The 23,886-nt window shown below is 46.2% G+C and overlaps 1 protein-coding gene and 1 non-coding gene across 3 annotated transcripts in view; both read left to right on the top strand.

Annotated features, from left to right (window-relative positions):
- LOC126100558 (D-xylose transporter) overlaps positions 1 to 23,886 on the top strand; it is a 384,842-nt gene that overhangs the window by 74,376 nt on the left and 286,580 nt on the right. The window contains exon 1 of one of the 2 annotated variants that reach the window (XM_049911176.1): positions 10,350 to 10,475. The exons of the other annotated variant lie outside the window; for it this stretch is intronic. The gene's annotated coding sequence lies outside the window, so the exon portion shown is untranslated. Of the gene's footprint in view, positions 1 to 10,349; positions 10,476 to 23,886 lie in introns of those variants that run through there. 2 annotated transcript variants of the gene reach the window in all.
- On the top strand, positions 7,354 to 7,426 carry Trnas-cga (transfer RNA serine (anticodon CGA)). The gene has a single exon. It is a non-coding gene; the product is annotated as a tRNA-Ser (tRNA).

Below are 23,886 nucleotides of genomic sequence, written 5' to 3'. Positions count from 1 at the left end.
ACCGCACAGCCTCTTTACGATAATAAGCGCGCGTAAAGTAGCTGCAGTAGCTCTGTTAGCGATTGTCCAAGAAGAGCGCAACAAGTCGCACAGAAGATTCTGGCCTCTTTGATGTCTCAAATACTGATAGAGGAAAACTACACTGGTAGTAATTATTCGTTACGTGCATTGCATTTTCATCCCATTTTCTGTTTCAGATTCAATGTGGTTAAGGTATAGTGCCTAATGTCAGTTTGCGAATTCATCATATCCATATTTTCGATGTTGTATTGACTGCCAGCTCTCAGAAATAATGTATTGCATTACATAGAGTTTATGATCGAAATTCCTTTCGTAATTTCATCCGTATGTAACAGAAGATTTTTTCGAACTTGGTCACCATCATCGAAAAAGATAATAAGTCGTAAAAGCAGAAACTTCTAATGTATAACTTGTATTTGCTTTCTCACACAAACTGGCACCCACGTGAAGATTTGTGGCCTTGGCCTTTGGAACAAGAACCTTTTTTTCTTTTTTTTTTTCAACAGTCTTGTGACTGGCTTGATGCGGTTTGTCACGAATTCGTCTCCTATGCCAACCTCTTCATCTCAGAGCAGCACTTGCAACCTACGTCTCAATTTTTTGGTGGATGTATTCCAATCTCTTTCTCTACAGTTTTTACCCTCTACAGCTCCCTATAGTACCATGGAAGTCATTCCCTCATTTCTTAACAGATATCCTATCATCCTTTCCCTTCTCCACATATTCCTTTCCTCTCCGATTCCGCGCAGAATCTCCTCATTCCTTCTCAGTCCACCGAATTTTCAACATTCGTCTGTAGCACCACATCTCAAACGCATCGATTCTCGTCTGTTCCGGTTTTCCCACTGTCCATGTTTCACTATCATACAATGCTGTACTCCAGACATACGTTCTTAGAAATTTCTTCCTCAAATTAAGGCCTATGTTTGATACTAGTAGACATCTCTTGGCCAGGACTGCCATTTTTGCCAGTCATAGTCTGCTTTTGGTGTCCCCCTTGCTCTGTCCGTCATTGGCTATGTTACTACCTGGGGAGCAGAATGCCTTAACTTCATCTACTTCGTGACCATCGATCCTGATGTTAAGTTTCTCGCTGTTCTCATTTCTGCTGCATCTCATTACTTTCCTCTATCTACGAGTTACCCTCCGTCCATATTCTGTACTCATTAGATTGTTCATTCCGTTCAGCAGATCATGTAATTCTTCTTCACTTTCACTTAGCGAATCGTATCATTGACATCCTTTCACCTTGAATTTTAATTCCGCTCCTGAACCTTCCTTTTATTTCTGCATTGCTTCTTCCATGTACAGATTGAACAGTAGGGGCGGAAGACTACATCCATGTCTTACACCCTTTTCAGTCCGAGCACTTCGTTCTTACAGAGCGAGGTGGAGCAGTGGTCAGACACTGGACTCGCATTCGGGAGGACGACGGTTCAATCCCGCGTCCGGCCATCCTGATTTAGGTTTTCCGTGATTTCCCTAAATCGCTCCAGGCAAATGCCGGGATGGTTCCTTTCAAAGGGCACGGCCGACGTCCTTCCCTAATCGGATGAGACCGATGACCTCGCTGTCTGGTCTCCTTCCCCGAAACAACCAACCAACCACTTCGTTCTTGGTCGTCCATTCGTCTCTCATGGCATATTACATATTAGCCGTCTTTCCCAATGCCTTACCAATATTTTTCTCAGAATTTCGAACGCCTTGCATCATTTTACATTGTCGAACGCTTTTCCTAGGTCTACAAATCCTACCAACGTGTCTTGATTTTTCTTCAGTCTTGCTTCCACTATCAACCGAAACGTCAGAATTGCCTCTCTGGTGGCTTTATGTTTCCCAAAGCCAAACTGGTCGTCATCTAACACATTCTCAGTTTTATTTTGCAACTTTCTGTATATTACCCATATCAGCAACTTGGACGCATGAGCTGTTAAGCTGATTGTGCGATAATTCTCGCACTTGTCAGCTGCTGCAGTCTTCGGAACTGTGTGGATGATATTTTCCCGAAAGTCAGATGGTACGTCGCCAGACTTATACATTCTACACACCAACGTGAGTACTCGTTTTGTTGCCCCCCCCCCCTCCCAATGATTTTACAAATTCTGATGGGATGTAGTCTATCCCTTCTGCCTTATTTGATCTTCTTAAAAAAGAAAAAGAGGAAAGAAACTAGGGAAAGGAGTGGATTCGAAAGTGCAACTTTATGTTCACACCGCAAGAAGCTTACAATTTTTTTAAGTAATAGGTCGGCTGGGGGGGGGGGGGTGGAGGCTGAGCCGGCAGGGGTCGTTCTTGGGGGCCTGGCCACGGTCTCCACCTCTCCTGACAGGATAAGGGAGAGGCAGCGGCCGGCTGCGGTGGTCTAGCGGTTCTAGGCGCTCAGTCCGGAACCGCGCGACCGCTACGGTCGCAGGTTCGAATCCTGACTGGGGCATGGATGTGTGTGATGTCCTTAGGTTAGTTAGGTTTAAGTAGTTCTAAGTTCTAGGGGACTTATGACCACAGATGTTGAGTCCCATAGTGCTCAGAGCCATTTGAACCATTTTTTGAGAGGCAGCGGGAAGGAAACATTGTACCTTCATTTAATTTCTTTTTTTTTATCCTAGTGAAGGAAAGAAAACAATCCTTTCTTCCAGAATAGCAACTGATGTAAACCATCATCCGTTTGAGGAAGGGCGCAATGTGCGACCCCTGGAGAAAGCCGCACTGAGAGAGCACCCCTGTTGCTAGCGAATCGGAATGATACTCTATTGAGTCGCCAGCTTAAGGAGATAACTGGAATAAAATCACATTACTGTGTACATTTTTATTTACATTAGTTATAGTTAACTGCAAATACTATCATTTACACAATGAACATACCATTTGTACTGTATCTTACAAACCATGCTGAAACTGCCTGCTATCTACTTCAATACAATCATGACATCAGTGAACAAGACACTAACGCACCGTGACAAATATCTCTGATGCGTTTCGAATCACATCACAGGCAGCTACAATTCTGGCAGCTAGTTTCCTTCGCAAGCGGAAAGGCATTCCGGCCCCCAGCACAAATCCGCCCAACGTATTCGTGTCGAGGTCCGTTGTGCCGACCAGCTTTTGGATGGTTTTTAAGGCCGTTTTCCAACTGTCCCAGAGAATGCGAGCTGGTTCCCCTTATTCCACCTTGAGAGGTGGCATGAGCCCCCTCTCATATTTCTATCTTACGATTCTCCTCTCTAATTGCATGCGGTGGAAAGTTGCTATTCCTTCACACGCAGACTTCCCACACAGCGTCTCTCGTCACCCGGTGACAGGCGGGCTCTGCTGACTTTGAAAGGGTAAGCCGACAGGTGCGAGGGAGTCGAGCGAATGCTTTCCAGACGCCGACATTGTCAGGAGACGCGCCCGCGGGGGCCTGAAGTGGTGGCTGGGCTGGAGGTTCCGTTACTTCGCAGAAACTTGGCGAAAACACTTTCTGGCGGGCTACCAGCGAGGCGTGGGAATGACTTGTGTACCCAGGCAGTTGTGGCGGGCAAATTCCCGCGCTTTCTGCAAAATCGTAACTGTGATTGGCTTACTCAGGGCATAGCTCCGTGACGTAGCAAAATCGGCGCAGAAATTGGCGCCAAGAATCTCCATTGGTGGAATGGTAGTGTTCCAGCAATGGAGTGGAATTTTCCGCCAGTTTTCGTGTTGCTGATTGGAACGGTTAACCATGGCCACTGTCGTGGGGGCGGGAATGTTCTGTGTTCGGTTTTGTACTGGTGCTCTTGTGGGTAGTCGGCTCTCGCCTTTCGGTCGAGGACGTCGAAGCAACCAGCCATCGGCTCCGGTATGCCACATCGTGTTCTGGCAGTTAAGAAGACAGTTTGGTAAGGTATGTCCGCAGCACCAGCAGACAGGGATTTTCCTAGGTGATAATCAGAGCTCAGCAGAGCGCGCCTGTTTTTCTAACTTTGTTCTGTCTTGGGTAGCAGCAATTAATGTTGGGTTGGCTATGTGTTTTCTCTAAGATTTGAGTTGCAAGGAATTGGCTGCACATACCACTTCGTCATAATCCTCACAATCTAGTTTAGGGACAACTTCACATTCACAGCGTTTGTCTGAGTATCCAATTTGAGCCAATTTGATGTATTGTAAATGTTTCATGTATTTTTGTTTATTATTTTGTGTTTAGTCTTAATAAATCATATTGTTATTTTGGACAGAACTTTCATTCTGTTAATCGGTAGAGCAACCCTATCATTCCTCACTATGTTAATGAAACCTTCGTTTATTTAACTTATTTATCAAATTAAATTATTGCAGGTGCCAAACTCTCTTCTACTCCACTGGCAGGGTTGATTAGAGTCAGTTCGCGTTTTTTTTTTTTTTTTTAATCCTTGTGCAACAGCAAAAGTCGGAGTTAGAATAGGGGGCGCTTAGAGCATCATTTACATATGTAGATTCTAGAAGAATTTAGTGTTAAATACACTGCTTGCCCCGGCACCTCGCAACCTTAGCTACACTATGCCAGCGATTGCAGCGCAAACACTGTCTTCACCTATGTGTGCTCCATAATTACTGCACCACACAAAAATTTGGGGTTGTACTCGTCTGGTATGAGACGTTCCTGGGGTGAGGGAGAGTGGGGGGAGGTCCAGTGGGGGCCGAACCGCCCAATAACCCTGGGTCGGTGAGGTAGGTGGACTGCTGTGGCCTGTTGTGGGGTTGTGAACCACTGAGGGCTACGGCAGGGACTAAGCCTCTCCGTCGTTTCTAGGTCCCCAGTTGAATACGGATTCCACTGGGGTCCCATACACAAGTGACTTTAGATGTCACCTTAGGAACAGGGGTATTCAGGTGAGGTGACCTCGCAGGCCACGGAATAGGACCTCCCCTTCCTACCCAGCCACCAGGAAATACAGCACTGAGATGGTTGCGACCATCCTCACTGAAGTGAGGCGGTGCACCGCTATGTTGCATCCACATCCTCTCACAAACAGGCAGGGGTATGAAACTTCCTGGCAGATTAAAACTGTGTGCCCGACCGAGACTCGAACTCGGGACCTATGCCTTTCGCGGGCAAGTGCTCTGCCATCTGAGCTACCGAAGCACGACTCACGCCCGGTACTCACAGCTTTACTTCTGCCAGTATCTCGTCTGCTACCTTCCAAACTTTACAGAAGCTCTCCTGCAGGTTTGCAGGAGAGCTTCTGTAAAGTTTGGAAGGTAGGAGACGAGGTACTGGCAGAAGTAAAGCTGTGAGTACCGGGCGTGAGTCGTGCTTGGGTAGCTCACTGGGTAGAGCACTTGCCCGCGAAAGGCAAAGGTCCCGAGTTCGAGTCTCGGTCGGGCACACAGTTTTAATCTGCCAGGATGTTTCATATCAGCGCACACTCCGCTGCAGAGTGAAAATCTCATTCTCGAAACATCCCCCAGGCTGTGGCTAAGCCATGTCTCCGCAATATCCTTTATTGCAGGAGTGCTAGTTCTGCAGGTTTGCAGGAGAGTTTCTGTAAAGTTTGGAAGGTAGGAGACGAGATACTGGCAGAAGTAAAGCTGTGAGTCCCGGGCGTGAGTCGTGCTTCGGTAGCTCAGATGGCAGAGCACTTGCCCGCGAAAGGCAAAGGTCCCGAGTTCGAGTCTCGCTCGGACACACAGTTTTAATCTGCCAGGAAGTTTCATATCAGCGCACACTCCGCTGCAGAGTGAAAATCTCATTCTGGAGGCAGGGGTACATTCCCCATACTATTTGGACGAACCTCAAGTACAGGTGGCCATTCAGATGGTATCATAACTTCCTAGTAATCAGGCTCGTCCATAAAGAATGTACATGTAAACAAAGAGCACAGTACGTGTAAACTTGTACGCATGTTAGTTGTAAATAAGCCCGAAAACAGTAATGCTAGACAAAGCGTTAGACAAGTTTACTGCCACATCTCCATAAGATGGGTGCCTGGACCCCAGGTTCCCTACCTCAAATTGTTCAGTGCAACATTCTCTGTGTCCTGTTACGTTTCCGCATGCTCTTGAGAAAATACCCTGTAGAGTATGTAATGGTCGTATCTGCAAAAGTTATTTGATATTTAGGTACCAGTACGACAAATTATACCGGAGCGACACACTTTTCATAGAGTGTCATTGTGCCGTTGAACTAAAATGGTATATTTTCATAGCGGATAAGTAATAAAACTGAAACATCTGATACGGGACGACTTTTAAGTTTCGATGTGGAGCTTTCAGCCGTTTTATATATCTCACCTAAAAGACGCGTTTATGAGAGATTCTCAATTTGCTGATTTGAAACAGCTTATATTCGTACCATTTACTCTTCAACAATGCAGGGTGGCGTGAATAAAAGAAGCCAGCACGATTGTATATCACTGGACGTGAATCTGTGCGTAAGAGGAGACGCTGTGACCCGCACACCACGTGAAAGACCGCCACATGACCCACACCGGTTCAGAGCGTAGTGCGGCCTGTCTCGGTCAGGGCTGTGTCAGTGTGAGTGGAGCAGCGCAAAGGGGAAGATGGTACTCACGACGGTCAGTTGCTTGCTGAGAAGTTTAATGGTGTCAAAGTGCCAGTAAAGAGTGCCATGCAACGCCTAGTCCGAAAAAGGCGGCAGACAGGGTCTGTTTTGAACGAGTCATAAAACATTCCGAAAAGTGATCGTACACCAGAAAATGTTGCTACAGTTCCCAGAAAATGCTTGAGAGTCCTACCAAACTAACTCCACGCAAGAGACTGGCATATCACGTCGATCATGCGGACGAATTCTTCACCTGGACGCTCGCATGCATCCCTATAGATCGTCTGTTCTTCGTGCATTAAAGTCAGCGTATGCTCCTCAACGCCTCCTGTTTTGTGAGTGGCTGCTCGCGGATATAACAGTGAGTGGCTTTGGCGTGGATCTGTTCTTTATGTCCGATGAAGCCCAATTTCACCTGAATGGATATTTCGACTCACGGAGTCACAGGTTCTGGGCAGCGGAGAATCCGCATAACTTACACGAAATACAGCTGCATGACCAGAAGGTTGCGGTTTGGTGTGCAGTGTCTGCAGTGTCGTGCGATCTTCTTTCATTAGACGCGCGTTACATTGCCAACGTTTTGAAACCTTTAATGGAAGCATTAAAGGAGGAGGAAAATACCTACAGTTACTTCTAACAGGATGGAGTAACTGCCCATACAGCCGGCCGAACCTTGAAGCACATGTACACAATCTTCACGCCTGACACAGTTCTTAGGAGAGGTCAGTTTCCAGAATGAGATTTTCACTCTGAAGGAGAGCTTCTGTTAAGTTTGGAAGGTAGGAGACGAGATACTGGTGGAATTAGAGCTGTGAGGACGGGGCGTGAGTCGTGCTTGGGTAGCTCAGTTGGTAGAGCACTTGCCCGCGAAAGGCAAAGGTCCCGAGTTCGAGTCTCGGTCGAGCACACAGTTTTAATCTGCCACGAAGTTTCAGAGGCCAGTTTGATCGCGGCGCTAGCTGGCCACCCAGATCAGGTCACCCGTCAGCGTGCGATTACTTTGTGTAAGGTGTATCGCACTAACTCTCATAGTTTCCAAGAACTACAGTAGAAGATTTCAGATGAGTCTGCAGCAATTCCAGCAGTCGAGCTTCGATGCGGCTACAGCAAGTTGCTGACTGGGGCCGTAAAGTGCCAAGAGATAAATGGTGGTCACCTTCAGATTAGTTCTGAATTTCCTCTGTTCTGCTGTGTTTCTTTGTTAGCTGGAACTCTGTTCTGCGGCCCTCTTTTATTCGCCCCACTCGATATTAAAAGATATGGTGTGGTGTCACCGCCGGACACCACACTTGCTAGGTGGTAGCTTTAAATCGGCCGCGGTCCATTAGTACAAGTCGGACCCGCGTGTCGCCACTGTCAGTAATTGCAGACCGAGCGCCTCCACACGGCAGGTCTAGAGAGACGTACTAGCACTCGCCCCAGTTGTACGACGACTTTGCTAGCGACTACACTGACGAAGCCTTTCTCTCATTTGCCGAGAGACAGTTAGAATAGCCTTCAGCTAAGTCCATGGCTACGACCTAGTAAGGCGCCATTAACCATTTGTAGAGAGAGTCTGACTTGTATCATCAAGAATGCTGTATACAAATGATGGATTAAAGTTAAATATTACAGAAGCTACGTACTTTTGTTTATAGCATTCATTACGTATCCTGTTCCAGACTTCACGCCAGTCGGCGTGAGTTGACGCGTGCATTTCGGCTACTTCCGAGTGGCGTCGCTGTCTTGCTACGCCACAACATACGGCATGGAGGCCTCTAAGTTCATCTCGTGACGTATAAACGATGTCGCATCACACTAGCCACGTTCCTCTGCGCGAGTTGCCAGACTCCTCATTTCTCGCTTCACAGTGTGGTGGTAAGCGGAACTGCACGCTGTGACGTTACGAGTTCCTCGATCACGTGCGTTTTCACGTCCCCCGAGAGAACTGCTTTACCGACAGTTCAAAAATGGTTCAAATGGCTCTGAGCACTATGCGACTTAACTTCTGAGGTCATCAGTCGCCTAGAACTTAGAACTACACTCCTGGAAATTGAAATAAGAACACCGTGAATTCATTGTCCCAGGAAGGGGAAACTTTATTGACACATTCCTGGGGTCAGATACATCACATGATCACACTGACAGAACCACAGGCACATAGACACAGGCAACAGAGCATGCACAATGTCGGCACTAGTACACTGTATATCCACCTTTCGCAGCAATGCAGGCTGCTATTCTCCCATGGAGACGATCGTAGAGATGCTGGATGTAGTCCTGTGGAACGGCTTGCCATGCCATTTCCACCTGGCGCCTCAGTTGGACCAGCGTTCGTGCTGGACGTGCAGACCGCGTGAGACGACGCTTCATCCAGTCCCAAACATGCTCAATGGGGGACAGATCCGGAGATCTTGCTGGCCAGGGTAGTTGACTTACACCTTCTAGAGCACGTTGGGTGGCACGAGATACATGCGGACGTGCATTGTCCTGTTGGAACAGCAAGTTCCCTTGCCGGTCTAGGAATGGTAGAACGATGGGTTTGATGAGGGTTTGGATGTACCGTGCGCTATTCAATGTCCCCTCGACGATCACCAGTGGTGTACGGCCAGTGTAGGAGATCGCTCCCCACACCATGAGGCCGGGTGTTGGCCCTGTGTGCCTCGGTCGTATGCAGTCCTGATTGTGACGCTCACCCGCACGGCGCCAAACACGCATACAATCATCATTGGCACCAAGGCAGAAGCGATTCTCATCGCTGAAGACGACACGTCTCCATTCGTCCCTCCATTCACGCCTGTCGCGACACCACTGGAGGCGGGCTGCACGATGTTGGGGCGTGAGCGGAAGACGGCCTAACGGTGTGCGGGTCCGTAGCCCAGCTTCATGGAGACGGTTGCGAATGGTCCTCGCCGATACCCCAGGAGCAACAGTGTCCCTAATTTGCTGGGAAGTGGCGGTGCGGTCCCCTACGGCACTGCGTAGGATCCTACGGTCTTGGCGTGCATCCGTGCGTCGCTGCGGTCCGGTCCCAGGTCGACGGGCACGTGCACCTTCCGACGACCACTGGCGACAACATCGATGTACTGTGGAGACCTCACGCCCCACGTGTTGAGCAATTCGGCGGTACGTCCACCCGGCCTCCCGCATGCCCACTATACGCCCTCGCTCAAAGTCCGTCAACTGCACATACGGTTCACGTCCACGCAGTCGCGGCATGCTACCAGTGTTGAAGACTGCGATGGAGCTCCGTATGCCACGGCAAACTGGCTGACACTGACGGCGGCGGTGCACAAATGCTGCGCAGCTAGCGCCATTAGACGGCCAACACCGCGGTTCCTGGTGTGTCCGCTGTGCCGTGCGTGTGATCATTGCTTGTACAGCCCTCTCGCAGTGTCCGGAGCAAGTATGGTGGGTCTGACACACCGGTGTCAATGTGTTCTTTTTTCCATTTCCAGGAGTGTAATTAAACCTAACTAACCTAAGGACATCACACACATCCATGCCCGAGGCAGGATTCGAACCTGCGACCGTAGCGGTCACGTGGTTCCAGACTGAAGCGCCTTTAACAGCAGGGCCACACCGGCCGGCTTACCGACAGTCATTCTTTCCGCAGACTAGGGAAGAGGGAGGGAGGGGAGCGACAGCGGTACACAAAGCACTCTCCGCCACACACCGTCAAGGTGGGTCGCTGCCGAATCCAGTCGCGGCCGTAGAGACCGCGGCGTTCGCGCACGCGAGGTTACGGGCGAGGTGAGGTGCGGTGAGGTGCCGGCGCGCCGTGGTAAGCAGAGCCGGGTGGCGGCCAAGGGCGAGGCCGGGGAAAGGGCAGCCTCAGGCATCAGCCTCAGCCTCGGCCGGCTTTTTGGTGAGAGCCGGGAGTGGGGGCGAAGACAGCGGCGCGGCCGGCGCCTTCTCTGCGGGAGGCAGTTGGCCGCTGACCGACCGACCAGCTGCACGCGGGAGCCGAGCCACGGTGAGTGTCGGCGCCGACCGCCCCGGCAGGCCGCTCCGCAGTTCGGCAAAGCTCGCCTCCCGTTCGCTCTTTTCCATTGCTTGCGGTCTAGTCATTTTTGTTGGTACCATCACAACGGCCTGTCTTAGCGTTTTCAATCTACCACGGCTTCTTAACAACAAAAGTAACTGTGAAACACGGACCGAAATAGCTTCTAGGGTGCAGGTCACGCCGCAGAACGGCAGCTGATAAATAAATACGAGACAGCAATCACGATTCTGTGTAATTCTCGAGCTTTCGCTCGTCCCGCGACCTAGTGACGTGTTGCGGTGCTACCTGCAAGACGGACCATTCCACTCTGGCGCTAAAAATTACAGTAACTATACTACCACACATTTCGTTTGTTCGGTATTTAATTCTCGATTCGTTGTTTTGATTATTTCATCTGAACGTTGCCGTCTTGTTTTAAATGTGATTGCAATCTGGTAAGCCGGCCGCGGTGGCCGTGCGGTTCTGGCGCTGCAGTCGGGAACCGCGAGGCTGCTACGGTCGCAGGTTCGAATCCTGCCTCGGGCATGGGTGTGTGTGATGTCCTTAGGTTAGTTAGGTTTAAGTAGTTCTAAGTTCTAGGGGACTTATGACCTAAGATGTTGAGTCCCATAATGCTCAGAGCCATTTGAACCAACCAATCTGGTAAGATTTTCTTTCTATTATAGTAATATGTGAACAGTGACCGAATTGCAACCCACTTCGTAAATCATTGCCGCCTCTCACAATCATGTAAAATACTGCTTTCAACCAAGCAGCATTTTTTGCAGGCAACATATTCGTCTTTGCCTGTTACTTTTGCGTAACGTTTATATATGCATACATAGTATATGAGAACTCGTAAATTTGTTCATGGACGATAAATAGTTTGGACAAGAACAGAATAGAAGCTTTTGAAATGTGGTGCTACAGAAGAATGCTGAAGATTAGATGGGTATATCACATAACTAATGAGGAAGTATTGAATAGGATTTGGGAGAAGAGAAGTTTGTGGCACAACTTGACTAGAAGAAGGGATCGGTTGGTAGGACATGTGTTGAGGCATCAAGGGATCAGCAATTTAGTATTGGAGGCAGCGTGGAGGGTAAAAATCGTAGAGGGAGACCAAGAGATGAATACACAAAGCAGATTCCTACTTAATCCTATTAATGAAGTATAAACATCTTTCATAAATTGTGGTTTGACAATAGAAATATACACGTCTTACAGAGTTTGTGGAGCGGTAGGATTTAATGGCGTTCCCTCGTTGTTCCACGGAATTCTTAAATTTATGAAGAAGCATAGCTTAATGTTGTTAGTTTGTAATTTCTTGCGTATAACATGCACTAGCGCTGCGCCACTCAAATGTCACGTTATTGTTCAAACAAACTCTATACTGTATCGAACGCAGTGGTGCAACGGCAAATACCGGCGCCGTTCGAAAGCGAGTATCGTTTGCCCAGCCCTAGTGCCGTGTTCCAGTCTCAGTCACTCCATCTGTCGGCTCGGCCGCGTTCGTACCGTAGCTCTGCTGTAATGGCAGTACCGTACGAAACTTGAGTTTCTCCCGGCGCTTAAAGTATTCAGACAACTCACGTAAATGCAGCTCCGTGACCGTTTTCGATAAACGCTGATATTTCGACAGGTGTCCACGCCTCCCTGTTAGTATAGAGGGAATGCGTTTGAAAGGCTCTGATATTTTACTAAGTTTTGTGTGGCCTCTTTCTTCAGTTGCGTTACGGTTAGTGATGTTACGTTTGGTGTTGGACAGACAAACCTATTTCGACATGTGTCGACTTCTACTTACTTTTTATTCAATGACTTCAATGACCGGTTCTGTGAACAGAAAGATGGATTTTCGATGGCGAGTCCTTTGTTACCTGTTATTTCCCATCTGTTGTGGAAGATTTCGATGCCCTCGGAATCGGCATCTTTGACACTAGCGTGTTTCTTCCAGTCTCTTAGGCAATATTTTTTGCTTGGCCTCAAGGAAATGACAATATTAACGTCTCTTTAAAACACCTGAATTCCGTGCGCCCCGATATTCGCTTCGTGTTTCTTCCAGTCGCTTATATATATATATATATATATATACCTGCGTCTTCCATGCACCCACACTCGCATCGAAACGCTTTCTTTCACTCTGCTATTCATAGAGCTACTTCTATTCCACTCTCAAAAGAAAAGTTCGAGGAAAAAATTAATTTAATCAAAACGAATGCGAACATGCCATAGCGGATAGCATCCTTAAAAAGAAAACTGTTAAAAGAGTTATTACACCAGCCTATATATATATATATATATATATATATATATATATATATATCCTCGAATGTCTGCGTTGGAATTTTTTTATGGAAACTGGGACCATATCAGAAACTATCCTGACGACCTGCGCCTGGCCTTCCTGGTTCCTACTTCACAGCAACGAATCGACGATTTAGCTTTAACATTTTATGGAAACAAAATTAATTATTCAGCTGCTGTAATTGTTTTAGAAGAATATATATATATATATATATATATATATATATATATATATATATATATATATGCTTGGCCTCAAGGAAATGACAATATTAACGTCTCTTTAGAACACCTGAATTCCGTGCGCCCCAATATTCGCTTCACAGTGAGTGTGGGAAAGCGTGTCTGCCTCCCATTCATTGATGAATTGGTCAGCGGGAAGGTTGGTGGTACGTCGCGACACTCCTTTTACAGGAAGCCGAGTCGCACTGATTTGTTTCTGCAGCCTCACAACTGCCACCATACGCCCCCACTTTGCAGATGTGCTCCTCCGGATGGGCGTACTCTCACACCCGGAAGGGTTGTCGACCGAATTTGCCCACCTCGTAGTTTTTTCTCGTCAAGTTCATTGAAGAGATTGAAAACACGGTCAATGCCATCAACAGGTCACTTGTATCGGCATATCTCAAATAGGAGAGAATGCCTAGCGCCGTAGCTGGGAAACAGTTGAAGAACTTTTCTTCTAGAGAGTTAACGAAAATTCACCAGCGAAGTCGAAAACGAGGCCCGTCAATTGAATTTTCTTTACTTGTCGTTTACAGTAGAAGAAAATAAAATCTCGTTTAATGTTTCTCGTAAAGAAACATCTACCGATCAGGTCGTACCTGCGTCTTCCATGCGCCCACACTCGCATCGAAACGCTTTCTTTCACTCTGCTATTCATAGAGCTACTTCTATTCCACTCTCAAAAGAAAAGTTCGAGGAAAAAATTAATTTAATCAAAACGAATGCGAACATGCCATAGCGGATAGCATCCTTAAAAAGAAAACTGTTAAAAGAGTTACTACACTCGGCACCTTTATCATTGAGTCCAGTCTAAAGACGAAGTTTTTTTCTTTTCCTTTCTTGGGGCTCATCTCCTATCAGATTCAACGCCTTCTTCGTAATAAATACGACTGTAATGTCACCTTTTCAACCAATAACAGTTTGAAAAAAAAATATTCATAATTTAAAATCGACCCGTTCCCCTTTGAAAAACTCTGGTGTGTATAAGATTTTTTGCGACACTTGCTCTTCTTACTGCATAGGACAAACAGGACGTGCCTTTATAGTCAGATACAAAGAACGTCTTCTAAGAAAAAATGGTACTGACACCCAAAATTCGCCTTTTGCCGAGCACCTTCTGATTACAAGTCACGCACCTACAGCCGTTCGCGATAACAACATTTTGCACACTGAGAAGAAAGGACGTAGATTAGATGTTCTCAAAGAATTAGAAATTTTTTAACATTTATCTCGAAATGATGGCCTCATTCTTAATGAGCAGCTACAATTACGCAATAAAAGCTTCTTCAACGGTATATTTGATTTCGTGTTCCTTCGAGCAATTACCGAAATTTTTTTTTTTCTGTCTAAGTCGATTAATAATTTTTGTTCATTAAATGGTTCATATTCACTACATTTCATGTTATAGCGTTTTTCTACTCGCTGAGTTATTCAGGACCCTTTGTAATTCTGTAATGGCGTTTTCAGCCTATAAACTGCACTTCTAAGCTCTTATGTAGACAAATTGTTACCACGACTGCTACTGTAAGGTAAAATATTGTATTAAATAATATTCATCATAATATTCGTCTGTCTATGATTCTAATGTTAAGTAGCCTGTTTGCATTTGCGGCTACTAGATGGCGCTCCTGGTGCAATTGTTAACTTGGGCGCCTCAGTCTGATGCTACCGTAGCTCGACATGTATGAGCAGCCCATAGTGGCTTTCCTTCTATGTTTTCTATTTTAAAATTTTGTGACTAAAGCTTTATCGCTTGATATTTATTTTATACGTTACATGTAAGCACTGTTTCTTTTCTGTTTCGTACTGCTAGTCAGTAAAAATAATTTTTCCTAAAATTTTGAACTTATGTTATAGGCCAGTTTGAGTGTTTTACTTCTGATGAAGGCGCTCTTAGTAGCTGCCGAAACCTAGTAAAAAAAAGACTTCTTTTTTGCTACCGAGGGCTGTTATTGCTTTAATTTTACTTTGGAAACGTTCGCTGACAACGCAGCCATGTTCAAAACTTTAAGAATTCGTACTAGTTTTCGTTACATTATTAATTTCGATTATTATTTCATGAATGAATCCAGAAATAAACATAGTAAACACTACAATATTGCGTAATTAATAATAGAAATTTTAAATGTGCAAATAATTCGTAATTTAAAACGTTCCTAAAAAATTCATTTTAACTGTACATTCAGAACTAGTGCTTAAGTATTACAATATCGAAACTAAAATATTTTGTAAATTAATTACTTTTATAAATTTTAGCTTGAAATATGACATACTGTGTATAAAATTATATGAAAGATTTTAGAAAAGCAACTGAGATAACATTGACCTGTCCAAAATTCGAAAAATAATACTGGTATCGATAACTACTATTGAGGAAAAGTAGTACTAGAGGGGGATGTCCCGTTACAAGGTCTACGGCCCTTTACGGCCCTTTCTGCTTTATGCTTGTGCCATTTGCAATAGGGTTGATCGTATTCCGCTGAAACATAAGGTGAAAGCTGTTCGAACATCAGATAAGTCTACGGGCTCTTTTCGAGTCTGGTAAGGATGATCGTGGTTTGTGTAAGACGGTTGTCTATCGTATTCCTTGCAGCTGTGGCGCGTCACACATTAATCAGACTCTCAGGACCGTGAACGCTTACAACAGCCGAGCAGATCTGCTATAGGTGAACATTGCCTTGGCCCCGACCATTCAGTGGAAAAATAAAAACCCAGAGATTTTGGCGTGCAGTTACAGATACTGGAACAGTGTTATTAAGGAAGCGGCTGAGTTTAAATTAGTAAGTGAATAAAAATGGTTACGGAGGTTTATGCTTAAATTTTGCTTGGAATGCTGCTCTCACGCTGATCAAACAAGAGACAAGCAGAGTTAATGGTACAGATTGGGTCGTTGCTCATCTTTGGTTGTGTGGTGACGCTACTGTTTTGATGTGTGTGTGTGTGTGTGTGTGTGTGTGTGTGTGTGTGTGTGTGTGTGTGTGTCGTCATATATTCCTCATACCGAGATTTTAAATTGCGCTGCACAAAGCTCTCGCACTGCATTTGTGCCTTGCAAATGACGAGGGTGTGCACCTGTCGAAATACCGGCTGTTGGCGAAGTCACCACCCGTCTGCACGTAATACTGTGCTTGCGCACCAGCACCAACGGGTGTAACCAACACCGACTCAAAGGAAGGCCTCGGCGCTTGTTGGTGACGTCACGTCAGCTAGGCACGGCGAACGCCAGGTCTGTTGCAGGCATACTCATAATGGTGGTGTCTCCCTCTCTGACACGGGAAAATGTGAAACTATTGGCGGTAGTGGACCAACACACATTGTTTTGAGAGATTTCTGCAATCAATTAATTGTGCAATTCATTACACTTCTTAACAAATAGTGTACTCCTGAACTTAAATTTCCACTAATTTTAAAGACTGACATACAAAAACAACTTCATGGTCCAGCAGCAACAGAATTCGTGCTTCTTTACATTATTTGTAAACCTGAGGAAGTTACGTTTGTACTGGGTTGCTTTTACAAGAAACTGTGAACATATTCGTCCTCTTCTTTAGGTATCTTGGTTGACTATGGGGTGAGGAGTACTGAATGTTAATGAAATATCTTGTCCGCAGCTCGTGGTCGTGCGGTAGCGTTCTCGCTTCCCACGCCCGGGTTCCCGGGTTCGATTCTCGGCGGGGTCAGGGATTTTCTCTGCCTCGTGATGACTGGGTGTTGTGTGATGTCATTAGGTTAGTTGGGTTTAAGTAGTTCTAAGTTCTAGGGGACTGATGACCATAGATGTTAAGTCCCATAGTGCTCAGAGCCATTTGTTAACGAAATATCTTGCGATTGTACACGTTGGGGGAGGGGGAGGAGGACAGAAGAAGAGGCAAAAGAGAGACACTTGTTTTATCAAATAAAGTTTTTTTGTCTTATAAAGTTTCTCCTTTCAGTTGCAAGAGGGGAATATTTATCTTTTATAATGTGCATGTTAAAAAAGTTTAAGCTCAGCAGTATTTTCGATGTATGAAGCTATTTTGTTTCCTGTTAAGAATTCCTTTCGTTGAAAACGACTGTAATCTAATGACTGGCAACAGTTGGACATTTGCACATGTAAATTAGTTCACATTTCCAGTGACGATGTCAAACGAAAATAAATAAATAAATAAAAGAAACGAGTTAATTGTAAGGGACTTGGGGTAAGTTTCGATAACAAAGTGGATCAAGTAAATATAGTTATTTGAATGTAAAATTTACGAAGCTTGCAATGGGGCAAAGCATCTTCTCATATTGATCTACGTTTGTTTCGACAGGATCAGTAATACAGAACTATGATCTTTGTGGTGTCACCGCCAGACACCACACTTGCTAGGTAGTAGCCTTTAAATCGGCCGCGGTCCGTTAGTATACGTCGGACCCGCGTGTCGCCACTATTAGTGATTGCAGACCGAGCGCCGCCACACGGCAGGTCTAGAGAGACTTCCTAGCACTCGCCCCAGTTGTACAGCCGACTTTGCTAGCGATGGTTCACTGACAAATTACGCTCTCATTTGCCGAGACGATAGTTAGCATAGCCTTCAGCTACGTCATTTGCTACGACCTAGCAAGGCGCCATTACCAGTCACTATTGATGCTGTAAAACATGTACCGTCAAGAGCGATGTTCACCAATTATGGATTAAAGTTAAGTATTCCAGAAGCTACGTACGTTTTTTGCTAGTCTCAATTCCTCGTCCTGTTCCAGACCTCACGGCAGCCTGCGTGAGCTTAAACGCGTGCCTTTCGGCTTCCTCCTAGTGCGTTGACTGTCTTGCCAATCCACAACAATCTTCATTTGTAGCTTCACGATAGTAAGAAAACCTTTCATCTAAATAAAACTGCAGAATCCAAAACAACACCAAACATTTTGTCCAAAAATAAGAGATTTATAGTGATAAGCACGCCCAGGCGTTTCTGCCTGCAACAGACCTGGCGTTCGCCGTGCCTAGCTGACGTGACGTCACCGACAAGCGCCGAGGCCTTCCTTTGAGTCGGTGTTGGTGTAACTCGCAGTGCACGTCGCTTCAATACAGGAAAGATTCTCATTACGTCATATCTTCCCCAGCTGCGACAGTGCATTTCGTTTCGTTGACACAACGTAGCGTTTTGCGTGATTGCATTTCTTTTCATGCCGATCACACGCTCTGTTGACAAAACATATCGGTGCTGCAAAGTCGCAAGTCTACTGACGGTGTGTGTCGGAGGCTACTCCTGGTACCACCAACTGAACCCCTCTTCCCTGCTCCATTCACGAATGGCGCGTGGGAACAGCGATTGTCGGCAAGTCTCCGTATTGGCCATAATTTCTCGAATTTTCTCGTTGTGGTCATTATGCGAGATGTATGTGGGAGGCACTAACATATTGTCTGACTCTTCCCAGAAAGTGCTCTCTCGGAATGTCCACAGTAAACCTCTCCGTGGTGCACAAGTCTTCACTCGCAGCGCCAGTTTGTTGAGCATTTCTCTACCGCTCTGGCGCACGACTGCAGTATCCCGCGACGAAACGCACCGCCCTTCGTTGGATCTTCTCTATCCAGTCTATCGGTCTTACCTGCTAAGGATCGCAGATTGGTAAACAGTACTCAAAAATCGGTCGAACGAAAGCCTTATAAGCTCCTTCCTTCTTGGATGAGTTAAATTTCCTTAACATTCTTTCAGTAAATCACAGTCTGTCATCTGCTTTTGTGCTATTTATTTTACGTGGTTATTCCACTTAAGGTCGCTATAGATATTTTACGGTACATACTGCTTCCAACAGTTTCTCATTAATAGTGTAGTTGTACAGTAGTGGATTTCTTTCCCTATGTATGCGCAATGTGTTACATTTACCTACTTTCAGATTCAACTGCCGTAGCCTGCACCATTCACCAGTCCTCTGCAGGTCTTTCTGCAAATCGACTCTGTCTCCCGGCGTTTCTACTCTCTTAGACAGCCGCGTCATCTGCGAACTGTCGTGAAGATCATCCGACGCTTACTGCCAGATCATTTATGTACGTTTTGAACAATAAGGGCCCTATCACTCTTCCTTGGGGTACTCCGGAAATTACCTTCACATCTGTGGATTTTCTTCCGTTAAGAGCGACGCGTTGAGTTCTGACTGCAAGGAAGTCTTGGATCCAGACGCAGATGCGGACCTATACTCGATAACCTCGTATTTTTGTTTTCCTAAACGGCAGTGCAATACGGTGTCAAACGCCTTCTTGAAGTCAAGGAACACGGCATTTACCTAAGCGCCGTTGTCTCTAGTGCTGTGGATGTCATGGGAGTACAGAGCGGGTGGAGTTTCGCAGGATCTTTGTTGGCGGAATCCATGTTGATTTTTACAGAGGATATTATCGTCCTGCAGAAACGTTGTAAATCTTTAACATAAAATATGCTCCATAATTCTATAACAGGTTGACGTCAACTATGTAGGCCAATAATTACTCTGTTCGAAAACAGGGAATGACGTACTCTTTTTTTTCCAGTCGCTAGGTACCTTTCGTTGCTCCACCGATCTACGATAAACTGCTGCTAGATGAGGAGTAATCTTTGTAGAATTTTATAGGTATTTCATCTGGTCCTGATACCTTCCCTGTGCAAAGTGATTTTAATTCCTTTTCTATTCTGCGAGCGGTTATCTCAGTATCTGCCATTTCGACGTTCGTACGATGATATTTGTTTGTTTGTGTTTACGATTTTTCCACGGTGAAACAGTTCCGGAAAAACGAATTCAATATTTCCATTTTCTCTGTGCTACCTTCCGTTTCGGTGCCAGTACGGCCTCTGAGTGAACGAACATATCATTTCTAATCGCTTACTGATTTTCGGGTGACAAAATTTTACTTTCAGAGCCATTGAACGCTTCTGCCATTGCTCACCTTACGCTCATTTCGCTTCGTTCACCTTTTGTTCGTCAGCTATGTTTTGAGTCCTCTAGAATCTGGGATGAAGCTCTCTTTGTTCACGGAGTAGTTTTCAAACCCGGCTGTTAACCCACGATGGGTCTTTCCCATCAGTTAAGACCTCACTCGGAACATGTTGAACATGTTGAATGGTGCTTTTGATTTTTTTTTTCTCTTTGTGGTCCACATCTTCGTCCTCATCACTGAATATTTGATGCTAGCTGCTTAGATACTCTGCAATCTGTATCGTGTCACTCTCGCTAAACAAAAATATCTACCTACCTGTCTTAACATTCCTTTCAAACCCCGTAGTCGTGGTAGCTATCACAGTTTGATGATCACTGGTACCTCCCTATGGTTAACTGATTCGATAAGTTCAGGTCTGTTTGTTGCTAGGAGGAAGAATGGTTCAAATGGCTCTGAGCACTATGGGACTCAACATCTTAGGTCATAAGTCCCCTAGAACTTAGAACTACTTAAACCTAACTAACCTAAGGACATCACACACACCCATGCCCGAGGCAGGATTCGAACCTGCGACCGTAGCAGTCCCGCGGTTCTGGACTGCAGCGCCAGAACAGCTAGACCACCGCGGCCGGCGCTAGGAGGAAGATGTTACCTTCACGAGCTGGCTTTCTAACGATCTACTCAAAGCAATTTTCGGACAAGTCATTCAGAAAAATATCACACGAACTCTTGTCCCTGGGGCCAGTTTTCGTAGTATGACTCCCCAAATCTATACCTATCAGACGAAGTCCCGCCCCCTCCCCCCCCCCCCCAATTACAATAGCATGACCAGGAAAATTAATAGCTATATTTTGTTAGTTCTCTTTTAAGTGGTCTACCAGTACAGGTCCTGACACAGTCGGTCTATAAAAGCATCCGATTATCATTTTTGGCCAAGCTTTGTTGCTTACACTGAAACGTCCCCTTTGAAAAATTATACAAGACTGTGCTTAAACTGACACACAATATTTTTAGCGCAGCGCAATCTGACTTTCAAAATTCCCTACAAAAGAATGGCCCTGACTAACATTAATCTATACCTTTCACAAATCACTACTGCCAGCTAAATAAAAGATTCAAACTACGGAAGGCACTAACTACTGATAGGCATAGTTAGCAAATGAAAGATTTTAATAGAGAACAAACAATGTATTTACCTTAATAGTCATAATATATGATATCCAGTATTACAAACTTCAAAACTCCGCCATCTCTCTCCCCACGTCCACCACTGCTGGCGGCTCACCTCCAACTGCGCAACGCTACGCGCTGTTCACATCCAGCTGCCGCTGCCCAACACTACAATGGCAGACAACAATGCAAACTAGCCACAAACTGCACACAGCACAGCCAGTGATTTTCATACCGAGCGGTACGTAACGTTGCCGATAAGAAAACATAAACAGCCTACTTACAAAATTCACCCCGATAAATCCGCATTAAGGAACCGTGATAACGTCGCTAGATATTATCCAGTTATTTAAAGCAATAAATACGCCGCCACCTATGTGCACTAACCTATCCTTGCGCTAAATACTGCAGTCTGAACTTGGGATTTCGTTACTGTTCATTTCCCGTTTCAGCCAACTTTCTGTTTCTACTACTGTCCAGGCATTATAACTTTCAAGGACCGGCACGAACCCGCCCGGCGGATTAGCGCCGAGGTCCGGTGTGCCGGTCATCCTGTGGATGGGTTTTAAGGCGGTTTTCCGTCTGTCGATGCGAATGCTGGCTGGTTCCCCTTATTCCGCCTCAGTTACACTGACTCGGCGATTACTGCGCAAACACCGTCTCCACGTACGCGTACACCATAGCTACTCTACCATGCAAACATCTGGGGTTACACTCGTCTGGTATGAGACTTTTCCGGGTGGGTCCATTGGGGCCCAACCGTACAATAGCCGTGGATTCGGTGGTGTGGGACGGCGGTGGGGCGGGTTGACTGCTGTGGACTGTTGTAGGATTGTGAACCACGGCGGGACGAACCATCTCCGTCGTTTCTAGGTCCCCGGTTTAATATACAATATACAGTCTTCCCTATATCCAATCTGCCAGGGTGAGCATTATCTCAGAATACTGTAACTGATGTAACTTCAAATGCGAACAGTTTAGGCTAGGATTTACCGTGACTGTTATTGACATTAAATGAAACAACAAGTTTACTGTTACCAGTCACCGTTTTACCGTGCACCCAGCAGATTCCAGACGCCATATTTATTTACAAATGTGACAGTATACATGTGATGTGTTACGGCAGCGAAAGGATCCTGTGACCACAGGAGGCAGTGCCACAAGTTCGTCCAAAAAAGCGTAATACAACACACACACACAAATGTCATAGTAACCAACGTGAATCCACCCGATGACGGAGGTTTAAACCTTTGAAACGCGTCGTGGAAATAAATAAAATGGTGGGTGGTAACAGTAAACTTGTTGTTTCATGATGTAACTTCGACTTTGGCAGGTAATTAGTCTCTGATCCCCAGGGCATTTCTCTAATCTAAAAAACCTCCATGTGCATGTCACATATACTCCGTTACCCTTGTAGCCAGTTCCTGCGTTTATTGCTTGCCTGGCCTATTAAGGGAACCCTACGTGCAATAGTAGGAACCGAGGACGGCCTCAGAACGAAAGTCGGTTCATATATGGTTCATACGGCTCTGAGCACTATGGGACAACTGCTGAGGTCATCAGTCCCCTAGAACTTAGAACTACTGAAACCTAACTAACCTAAGGACATCACACATACCCATGCCCGAGGCAGGATTCGAACATGCGACCGTAGCGGTAGCGCGGTTCCAGACCGTAGCGCCTAGAACCGCTCGGCCAACCCGGGCGGTAGGGAGGTCGGAAGCGCCAGTATTTGCAGCCGGATGCACCCAGCGCGCTCGACAGCCCCCGGCAGGGCTTCATCCACGTGACGGACGAGGCCCCACCAGCAAAGACACCCAGGGTGCACCGGTATTTTCTCCCGCCCTGCACGCTATTTGTCCGAGGCGCTCCATCGTCCTCCAGACGTTGGAGCTGGGCAGGGGAAACGGCCGAGGGCCCATCAGGAGAGACATCCCGTGCTGGCTCAGAAGCGTTATCAGCACAGGACACCACCCCCGTACCTGTTGCTATCGTGTAAGGAACCAGCCGTGTGGTGCGTTCCCTCTTCCGCCTTCCGCCGCGTGACACGCGAACCCACCACTGTCCACCAACCGCTCTCGAATGCGGACGGACCGGTCAGATGTTGGGTATCGAAAGGCGCAGTGACACCCGGGTCTCCAGGGGATTCCAGTGGCTCCAGAGGTGTCGCAGACCTCGTCACCAGCGCCCCGATGTCGCCGCAGCTTTGAGCATTAGCCAGGAGCCTCTGGGCAGCAGCCAACGCGGCTACCAGCTTTTTACAGTCAGCAGCCAGTTCTCTTTCTGTCCGCTCCCAACCTGTACGGTCGATGGCCGTACCGTACTGAGTAGAAATCTGACATAAGATCTCATGAACACAAGCAGGGCAGTCTAGATTAACTTACAGGTCACTAGCAGAACTCGCAAAAGAAAAATAGTGGACGACTGTGGTACTACTGAGGCTGGAATGTACGTAAAATATAACAAGGAGAATAAACGTAGAGTAACATCTCCTCTGCAGCGTTCTAGCACCGCAAGATCCGCAAGCTCTTAGAACAGATAAAAGTTTCTCTACTGAAAATGGATGTATCAACATTAAATTTTTACTAGAAGCTCTGCTTACCCAGAAGCTACTGCTGGAAATAAATATGTAAACTCCAATGCGGTGACCTATACTACACTGACGAAACAAACCGTAACACCAAGAAATACTTGTTGTTGTTGTTGTGGTCTTCAGTCCTGAGACTGGTTTGACGCAGCTCTCCATGCTACTCTATCCTGTGCAAGCTTCTTCATCTTCCAGTATCTACTGCAACCTACATCCTTCTGAATCTGCTTAGTGTATTCATCTCTTGG

Source organism: Schistocerca cancellata, chromosome 9 (genome assembly GCF_023864275.1).
Source record: "Schistocerca cancellata isolate TAMUIC-IGC-003103 chromosome 9, iqSchCanc2.1, whole genome shotgun sequence".
Classification (NCBI taxonomy): Eukaryota; Metazoa; Arthropoda; class Insecta; order Orthoptera; family Acrididae; genus Schistocerca; species Schistocerca cancellata.
This window is presented reverse-complemented; position numbering and strand designations above follow the sequence as displayed.